At 55.5% G+C, this 9,490-nt stretch overlaps 1 non-coding gene across 1 annotated transcript; it reads right to left on the bottom strand.

Moving 5' to 3' along the window:
* Positions 1-9,062: 9,062 nt before the first annotated feature.
* TRNAK-UUU (transfer RNA lysine (anticodon UUU)) lies at positions 9,063-9,135 on the bottom strand. Its single transcript has one exon. It is a non-coding gene; the product is annotated as a tRNA-Lys (tRNA).
* Positions 9,136-9,490: the final 355 nt, after the last annotated feature.

Raw genomic sequence — 9,490 nt, forward strand, 5'->3', positions numbered from 1 at the left:
GCAGGAGGTGCGACAAGAGACCTTCTGAGGTCCCTTCCAGCCTGAGTTAGCCTCATGACAATGGTCCCACCATGTTTCAGGGATGGCAACTATGTTATAAGTTTCCTGACGTGTTACGGCCTCTAGCTCCTCCTGTTTGTTGCCCATGCTGCATGCGTTGGTGTAGATGCTCTTCTGCTGTGGCTAGTGAGCTCTCCTCCAACCCCGGCATGCTGCCCCAGGGCTCATCCCTAGTGATGCCAGTCTTAGACGCCTCCCCCTTCATACCTAGTTTAAAGCCCTCTCAGTGAGCCCTGCCAAATCTGGGTGAAGATTCTTTTCCCCTGGAAAGACAGGTGAACCCCATCTATCGCCCGGAGGCTCGGTGCCTTAAAAAGTTCCCCCTGGTCCAAAATCCCCAATTTTGACCACTGACACCAGCCTCTTAGGCATGTGTTGAGCAGGTGGGTTTTCCTCTTCCTCTCACCATCCTTCCCTAGCACTGAGGGGATAGAGGAGAAAAGCACCCACGCACCCGCTCCTGCAGCTGATGTCCCCAATGCCCTGAAGTCCCTTTTGATGGACTTCAGACTTCTCTTGACATCTTATTGCCACGATCCTCAGGTGGACTAAGAGCGTTCCCCTGGTGCACTGTTTGTGATGATAAGGGGCATGTGACAAAATGCAGCTCTTGTATCTTCAACATTGACAAGCTCAGACACTCGGGGGAGGCAGAGACCTGGACCGCTGCACGTGTGGGGGACATCTCAGTGTGTGTGCCCAAGCGCTCTTCGTGCTGCCTCCCTGCCCAGTAGGCACCAACGTTGGGGCTGGTTCCTTCCTGAGGGTAATGGCTGGGAGCAGGATTCCCCCGCTGAGCTGGGAGCAGACCTGCTCCCTCCCTGCCTGCACAACCTGTCTGCACCAACTGCCGCTAACTGACTGGCTGAGTGACCCGCCACACCCTGGTTAGGGCACCCGCCCTGGTCACTCGCCCTCCCTGGGGCTGCTCTTGGGCATGCAGGGACTGCACTGCCTGCACTGCGGGCCCCGCCCAGGCCACCTCAGAGCCGCCTCTGGGCAGGGGCTCCGTGCTGACCGCTGGGCGTGCGGGCCTCATGCTGTCCTTCAGCATGACACCGCTCTGACAGGGCATAGCTGAGTCCCTCAGAGGCCGGAGCGCAGAGAGCACCTGCCGTGGGGCCTGGGACACACGAGGTGCTTGCAACTTCCTCCCCAAAGGCAGGAAATCACCCTGTGCCTCCAGTGTGCCAGAGGCTCCCACAGGACACCTCGGAAGCTGTGGATTTCCTGAGAGGCTGGGGGCAGCTGGTCTCATCCTGCTTGGAGCAGGAGGAGGGACAAGAGACCTCCTGAGGTCCCTTCTGACTGGAGTTATCCCAGACTTTTCCCCTGGAATCCAGGAGATGGGCAATGCGGCCAAGTCCCTGCCTTCCCCACAGCAATCGTTGCCCAGCGGCCCCATATCTGGGGACAGGAGGGGCATCTGTGCCCCAGGCTGCTCTGCACACCCTCTTGTGCATCTCCCAGCCCTACGCTCCCCTTGGGGTCAGCTCCCTGAGCGGCCCCATGCATCCACCCTGCCCTTTGTGGGGCAACAGCTGGCAGGGCCGGGGTCACTGCAGCTCCTCTGTGACACAGTCAGCAGCAGGGTGACACGTCCCCCGCTGCGCCCGGCCTCTCCCCGCACACCCTTGCGAGGCTGCGGTGAGTGCAGGTGCTGGAGGCTGCTCTCACCTCTGCTGTGCTTTGGAGGAGCTGCTTTGTCCTGCCAAGGAGAAGGCGAGGGGTGCTTGTGGCATCGTGCTGCAGGCTGTGTGCTCAAGTGCCAAACAGGAGATTGCAGAGGAACATTCCTGCTCTCCTACCCCCTGACTGGGCTGAGCCACAGTGAGGGGGAAGCAGAGATGGACTCCTGGAGGCTTTGCCACAGCGGTCAGCAGAAGGCCACATGTCCTACATACAGGACACACACACAGGGTAAGGCCTTCAGGAGCGCTTTCTTGCGGGTTGTCACGTGCAGAAGGAACTCAGAATGTAGCCCTGCAAAGCAGGCAGACCTGCTGTGCTGGAGAGGAGAGCAGACTGGAGCTTGCACGGGCAGTCGTGGCTGTCCCGTGGGGCTGAGGTCCCAGTGTCATGCAGGGTTGCAGGGCTTGGGTGCTGTTCCCGGCTCTGACGCTGCCTTCCTGGGGCAGCCCCAGGCAGAAGGGCCTGTCCTTGAAGGTTGCTCCTCGGTTGCTGGTGGGGATGGCCCACCCTGAGCTCGTGGCCGAGCGGAGGAGTCGCAGCTGCTCAGATGCACATGCAGAGTCTGTGTGCAGGGACCCAGCATGGGGGAAAGTGGCCCCTGCGGGAAAGGCACTGGCAGGTGCCCCGAGACTCACGTGGGCCCAGCCCCATCCCCTCACTAGGGTGCGGATCCATTGCAAGTTTTCCCACAGAGTGGTTGCAGAAGGCGGAGGGGTCGTGCAGCCCTGGCCAGGCGCTGCAGAGACTGCTGTCAAAGCTTTGTTAGGCAGGAGTCCTTGGACGTGTCCCTGGCTCGGCTTGCCTTCTTGGGTGGCAGCATTGGCTTGGAGCTCGGAGGCACCTTCCCGCTGTGCATGTGAAACGGCAGCGTGTCCTCGTGCCCTGCTTGTCTCATGCCTCTGATCTTTCAGCTCTCACCTCTCCTGGTGTCCAAGGAAAGGCTAGAGTCTGGAGTGAAAGCCTAAATATGCTGGCACCTTTCCTGGATGTTGGCTTTGGGATGGGAGGAAAGCAAGGGGCGATTGCATCTGCACTGCCTGTCTCCTTGCTTTGCAAAGGGCAGAGTGATTGCGAGCTTGTTGACTTAGAGCACGATGTCTCCTTGCCTTTCCTTCCAGACGTGCTCACGATCTGGGAATGTGTGTCTGAGTACGTCATCCAGCAGCTGCTGAGGAACAAGGTGGGTCTTGGGTGCTCCTCCTCCCCTTCCTCCCTGATGCTTTTGCGCCTTCTGGCACTGCTGTGCAAGGGAGTGTGATTATTCCTTCCCTCCTCCAAAAGCAGAAATCCTACCCTAGAGGGACACTGCAGCCCTTCTGTCAGGCAGGTAAACTCTCAAGCCTGGCCCCATGGGGGAAAGCGGTGCGAACCTTCTGGTCCTTCCCTCAGGCCCACGGCTAGAGCGTCAAGGCCGCACAGGAAGCTGGGACGTGCTTTGGGGGTGTCCGATTGCTGGCAGCCCATTGTTTCTTAGCCACCGAGGAGGCTTGCTTGGCTTTTCCGTCATCACATCTTCCTCTCTGGGAGAGTAAGGAGAAAGGGAGAGATCTGGAGTGTCTAGGTCTTCTCTGGAGCTTTCCATAGTTCCCATCTTTGCCTCTGTGCAGCAGGAGCAGCCCAGGCACAAAGGCCTCTCTCTGTGCTCTGGTGACACATAAGTTAATGCTTCCCTCTGCAGGACTCTTTCTAGGGCTCCTTTGACTTCTGCTTTGTTTCCAGGGCGTCCGAATTCCCAATTTTGGGACATTTGATATCGTCCTATCGGATTTTGAGAACGGAGGAAAGACCGTTTTCACTCTTCAGAGACCCAGGTTTCACTTTGCAAAGGCATTTGCAGAGCTTTATGGCCTGAGGCAGGACAAATCACCTGATTTTGGTAAGGGGTCAGATGCAGACCTTTCCTGCCCTTGGTGACACACTGCGAGCTGGGGGCTGCCTTTGCCGTGAGTTGTTTCCCTCTCATGAACCCATCATCTCTTCACTGGGAACAACAGTCTGGCCCTGCCCAGGGACAGCGCTCTGGCACCAAGTGCTCAGGCAGCAGCTGCTGCCGCTGGGGCCTTCTGAGGGTCTGTGGGGCAATGAGCAAGCGGAATAACCCTAAGACCTGTGGTGCAGGCCTTGCATTGTCCTTCAGCATGACGCCCCTCTGACGTGGCCCTGCTGAGTCCCCCGCAGGCCAGAGTGCACCTTGCATGGGGCTGGGACACACAGGGTGCCTGCAACTTATTCCCCAAAGGCGCGAAATGCCCTTGTGCCTCCCTGAGGCTCCCACAGGACAGCTCGGAAGCTGTGGATTGCCTGAGAGCTTGGGGGCAGCTCAAGCTTGGCTTCAGCTTCTTCATTGTCCTCTGAGTTTTGTTGTCTGTTTTTGTTTGCTAGATGAGAAACAAATCGAGCCGCTGAAGTATGCGGACTTAGGCTTGGAGGAGGTGGCCTCGAGGAAGAAAACCCAAGAGAGCATGCAAGAGACCCTGCATCTTTTCCACCATTACATAAGGAAAGAGGAGAACGTTGCCTTTGTCCTCAAGGACATTTGCATGCTCTTTATCCAAGGGAAAGCCGTGAAAATGAAGTTTCATAGAAGCTTTCTCAAACGGCTCAATGGGAATGAGATGCTGCTAACAGCTCTTCTCAGTGTAAGTTTTCTATTTTTCCCTGGCTCCAGCCTTCTCTCCTCGCACCCTTTGGGAAATTGGGCAAGAAATGGGCAGGCGTCCCTGGTACTCCCTACCCTCATTCCCTTCCTTCAGTGGCCGCTAAGGTCAGATGTGAGGTGTGCGGCCCTTGTGAGCAAGGCAGGCATTTCCTTGGCATCCTCTCACTTGTCCCTGTCCCTGCTGCAGATGCCAGAGATGAAGGGCTCTTTGCTCTTGGGCACCGAGACTGCTGCCTCCCACACCCAGTCTGGCCGCATCATCATCTTTCCACAGTGAGTAGCTCTGCCTCAGCAGCCCCTGCCTGACTTGCAAGAGCTTCTTGAGTCCTGCATTCCCTGGAGACAAACTCTTCCAAGGGCCTGCAGCCCATGCATGCTTTGCCGTACTCGGGACTGCCTGCGTTCCTCCTTCAACCTGCTCTCTCCATCCTCTTTGCAGCTTTCAGCTTCAGGTCGGGCCTCACAGGAGCACCGTCATACCTCCTGTGAAGGGCACCGCAAAGCCCACTGAAGCAAAGAAAGTGACCAAGGAAGATGTGGGCAATCGCATGGTCCAGAAAGGTAATTTAACAGTGACTCCTTCCGGAGCTGTGTCGGTTTTCCCGTGGTGCGGGTGGGCAGGGCTGCCAACCTGTGCTAAAAGCTCCTTGTCCTTTCAAGACTGGCAATGCCAGAATGACTCTCTTGAGGGTGTGTGTGACAAAGTCCTGCCTGTGGGAGCAGTTACAGGGAGCACACTGGCTGCTCCTCTGCTGTGAAATGATTCCCCACAAAGAGACTTTCTTAGGATACCTCCCAACAAGGGGTCTCTTTCAGAGTACGGACCAGCTAAAGGAGTCCCAAAAGATCTTCCTGCAGAGCCAGCAAAGGCAGCAATGGAGCCAAAGAAGAAGCCCACTGTGGGGTGAGTCTCTTGTTGCAAGGATGCGGATGAGGCCGTGCTGTTGTGGTTTGAGGGAGAGGTGTCCTGTGAGCACAACTGTCTGCATCAGCTTTGAGGAGTTATGAACACAGGGCAGGAACACACTGTTGCGTTTTGTGGCACTCTCTTGTCTTGCTTGCGTTTCTCTTTGGGCTCTGCTTCCAGGACACAGCTTTTTGAGGGCAGCTCAAGCCATCTTTTGAATCCAGATCCATAGGCATTTTCATGAGAGTTCCAAGGGATCCAAAGGCTCTCAAGTAGCTCTTGAGTGGTGCTAGTGCTTGTCTGAGCTGAAGGCCATTGCCAGGAGAAGGGAATGGGTTGCCCCATCCCATCAAGGGACAGAGGACATTCTGGCCTCCCTTTGACCATGGTCACGCCACCCCAGAGTGGAACAACTCAGGACTCTCCCTCTGTTTCTGCTTTCATTTGAGCCCAACTATTCCATTCCACATAACTCTGCTGCACGATTGGCTTCTGCTGCAGCAGCATGGGCAGAGCTTGTGAGCCCAATGTGGAGAGCAAGCTACTGTGGAGCTCATGCCAAGTCTGCTGCTGTGCATTTCAGCCGGCTGCCTGCAATCCCAGAGGGCTCCTTGAAGAAAGGCAATGGCAAGCAGGAACCATCTCTGCCAGCCAAGGACTCAACCAAACCTGTCCTTTGTGACAGGCATCAGAGAGACAGACAGGTACGCGGGGTGGAGGTGTGCAATGACTGTGTCCCTTGTCCTAGTAGAGAAGGCCAGTTAGGTGAAGACTGGCTTGGAAAAGAGCCCGTCATGTGTGTTCTTTGTAACACTGCAGTATGGCCTGGAGGTCCTTCAAAGTGGTAATGGGAAAGGGGCTTTTCACCTATGCCCTGATGCGTTTGACAGAAAACCCCTTCTACCAAAAAGCCTCCGGAAAAGGGGTAAAAGTAGCACAGCCTCCCCCTCAACAAACCAACAACCGAATACTGCTTGTTCTTGATTCCTGTGGCCCTCCAGGCAATACGGGACCTGAGCCAGCAGAGGCACCAACGCAATCGCTGGGATTCCTTCCGGGAAAAGGGGCATCAGAAAGGGCTCCCAGAGATCCCAGCTGTGAAACCTCGAACTCAGAAGGAAGGGGTCAAAAGGCTGGAGGTACTGCAAGGGGGAACATGTGGGAGAAATAGTTGGAGAAACCTCTGTCTTCGGGGCACGTCAAGGAGACTGACAAAAGTCAAGTGGCTAGAGCCACCTGGGCTGAGACCCAGTGCAGGGACAGAGGTCTGAGCTCATGCTCTACTGGCATGGTGAGTGGTATTAGCCTTAACAATAAGGTCTGTTTCTACAAGTGTGTTATTTAACTGGACTTCTTCCCCATCTGCAGTCAACCCATGCCTTCCAGGCTGCTCAGCATCCTCCTCCTGGTGGCCTCTCTGACTAAATGCATTCTCTTGGCTTCCCTTTTTTAACAGGGTCCCTTGAAACCTGAGGCAAGATGGCACGGGCGATATACCAATGAACTGGAGGCTCTTGAAATGGAAAGATGGCAGAACCTTAAATGGATCAGAGTGGATGAGGTAAGAACTCTTTTTCGAAAGGCAAAGGGACTTCCCAAGCTGGAAAGGTCTTTGTCAGCGCAGTGGTGTTGCTTGCAAGCAGCGTGTGGAACAGGCTGCAAAATGTGAGAAATGGGGTCCCTGGCCAAGAAAAGACCCTGTGTGATGAAGTAGCCATTTCTAGGATGGCAGTTGTTGGAGGAGCAGCAAGGGTGGCCCTGGGAACTGATGTTGAGGGTGAAGGCCAGGGCTACAAGAGGCGCTTTGGCTCATTCAGCCTGACCTGATGAATCCTCAGCAAGGTCTCACAGCAGAGGGGCTGCTCCTCCCCTTGGCAGGGCTGCTCCTTACCCTTGTTCCTGAGGCCTGCAGGGATCTCAGACTGAGAGGGAAGGGCTGGAGGGAGACTGCTGCAACGCCTTGCTCAGCCTCACACGTTCCCCTGTGGACGTTGAGGCCGTTTCCCCGGTGCTCCAGCTACGGCTGCAGAGTTCCTGCCCCGGGGGAGCTGTTGTCCCTGGCGGGCCTGAGGCCAGAGCAGCAAACTCGTCTGTGGGGCTGCAGAGGTGCTGTGGTGCTGGCTTCTCTAGCACTCCATTTCCAGGGGTTGGAGGAAGGCTGGAGGCAATGCGCAATGTTTTGTGTTCTTTGTGCTTCAGCTTCAACCAAGTCCTGAAATGCTGCCAGACATCGATCCTGACTTCTACCAGTTCCCACCTCGGGATGCCCGTCCAAAGAGAAGCTGCCAGAAAGAACAGCTGGCAAGCAAGAAACGTCTCCACTGCAAGAAGAAATGAGCAGAGGAGAAAAAGATCCCACTCTGCAGTTCTGTAACAGCCAAAGGAATAAAAAGGCAGTGGGCAAAGTGGAAAGGCTGAGCATGTGCTGAGTATTGCAGCTGCAGGAAAGGCCAGGGACACACAAGGAGTGGTGCCCCTCAGCGCTGACAAGGCTCCAAAGCCCAGAACCATGGGGCTGGGTACAGCATCCTCTGGCTTCTTGACACATGGGATTTACTGGCTTGGACCCCAAGGCCAGAGGCCTCTCTGATGCCCCAAGCAAGGGCCTTCACCTCAGCCTGAATTGAAGAGGCTGCGGGCACAAGTGGGACTCTGCACGCAGGCCCTGGGCAGGTCTCAGACAGAGAAGTTGTCGTTGCTGCTGCTGCCACCCTTCACCACCAACAAGCCCCAGGGCCACTGGACACACATTCCTCATGTTTTTAGAGTGTCTGTTGGGCACTGAGAAAGAAATGGAGAGAAGCAGCATCGACATCCAGTGTAGCTGGAGATCTTTGCTGTTTGGCTCTCCCTTTTCCAACTAGAGAGTCTTTTCCTTCCCTCAGAGTGCTGAGTCTGAGGTGATTTGCCCTGACGATTGCTACCTGGACAGTCCAGGTCCCATATTCCAGGCTCCCTGTTTACCCTCAGGAGCCCTCACACAAGCCTCCATATTCTCCGTTTGGGGCAGCCGTTTGGCTTCTCGGGTGGCCCGCTTGGCTTTTAGGTTTTTCCCACAGCCCTTGATTTCACTCCTGGTGGTCCTTGTGCCACACAGCATCCTCCCTTGGTCCTGAGGTGTGGCACCAAGGAGTCTGTCTGCTTCCTCGGCATTGTCCTTGTTGGCCCCCACCTGGCTTTGGCTTCTTCCCATGGTTTGTGTTTTCCTCCTTTAGTTGCATCCCAGAGATCTTCCTTTGGTCTCTTGCAAAACGGGAAGTCATGGGGAGGAGCTGAGAGGTGCCAGGAGGCAGATCAGGGCCCATTCCCTGTAGAGACGGGTGTGGGAGGTGCAGGCTTCTCTTCTGGGCCTTGGGCAGCCACGTTGTGCACCGCAGCATGCCAGGAGGTGTCGTGCCAGATACTCCTGGACAACGCAGCCAGGAGTTTCCAGCACTTTGCAAGCACTGCCATTGCCACGGAACAACCTTGTCCAGAAAGGTGCTCCCAGGAGCTGCGAGACATCCTCCAGGCACTCCCGCCTGCCGGGAGCAGCAGCTCAGAGCTCTCTGGGTGAGACAGAGAGGGAGCAGCCGAAGAAGAAAGGCAGCTCTGTGTCTAAGCTGCTTCTCTTGGTTTCATCCTTGAGGAAGGAGAGAGAAAGACTGGCTCTTCTGCGCCTGGTACCAAGCAGGTAATGGAAGCAAAGAAGACTTTAGTCCTTCGGTTTGGGCAGTGCCACCGCTGAGTGAAGAGGAAGGCTGTTGCCTGCAGAGGGGCTTGAACCCTGGCCCCTCAGATTAAAAGTCTGATGCTTTCCCAGCTGAGCTCTCCAGGCTCCCAGAGAAGCCAAGAAGAGCCTCTTTCCAGAGCCAGCCCTAACTATCAGAGAAGGGGCTCTCTAAGCAGCTCTACAGAGAGACAGAGAAGGAGAATGCAAGATCAACAGTTAATATCATGATGAACAACGGGGCTAACATATAGCCCATCAGTTATATATATAAGAAATCATATCAATAAATCAATCATACACGAGCAAAGAGAATATATCACAATCATCTCCACATAAATAGAAGAAGGTAATTCCTTAGGTTGTGCTTGCTTTGCAGAGCACCCCCCTTACACCTGATCTTGAATTATATCAAGTCCTTCCTGTTGATTCCAACTCTGTGTTCTCATGAACTCGGTACACC

The sequence above is a fragment of the Tinamus guttatus genome, unplaced genomic scaffold (assembly GCF_059628265.1).
Source record: "Tinamus guttatus ecotype Peru unplaced genomic scaffold, ASM5962826v1 Tinamus_guttatus_pri_ptg000023l, whole genome shotgun sequence".
Lineage (NCBI taxonomy): Eukaryota > Metazoa > Chordata > Aves > Tinamiformes > Tinamidae > Tinamus > Tinamus guttatus.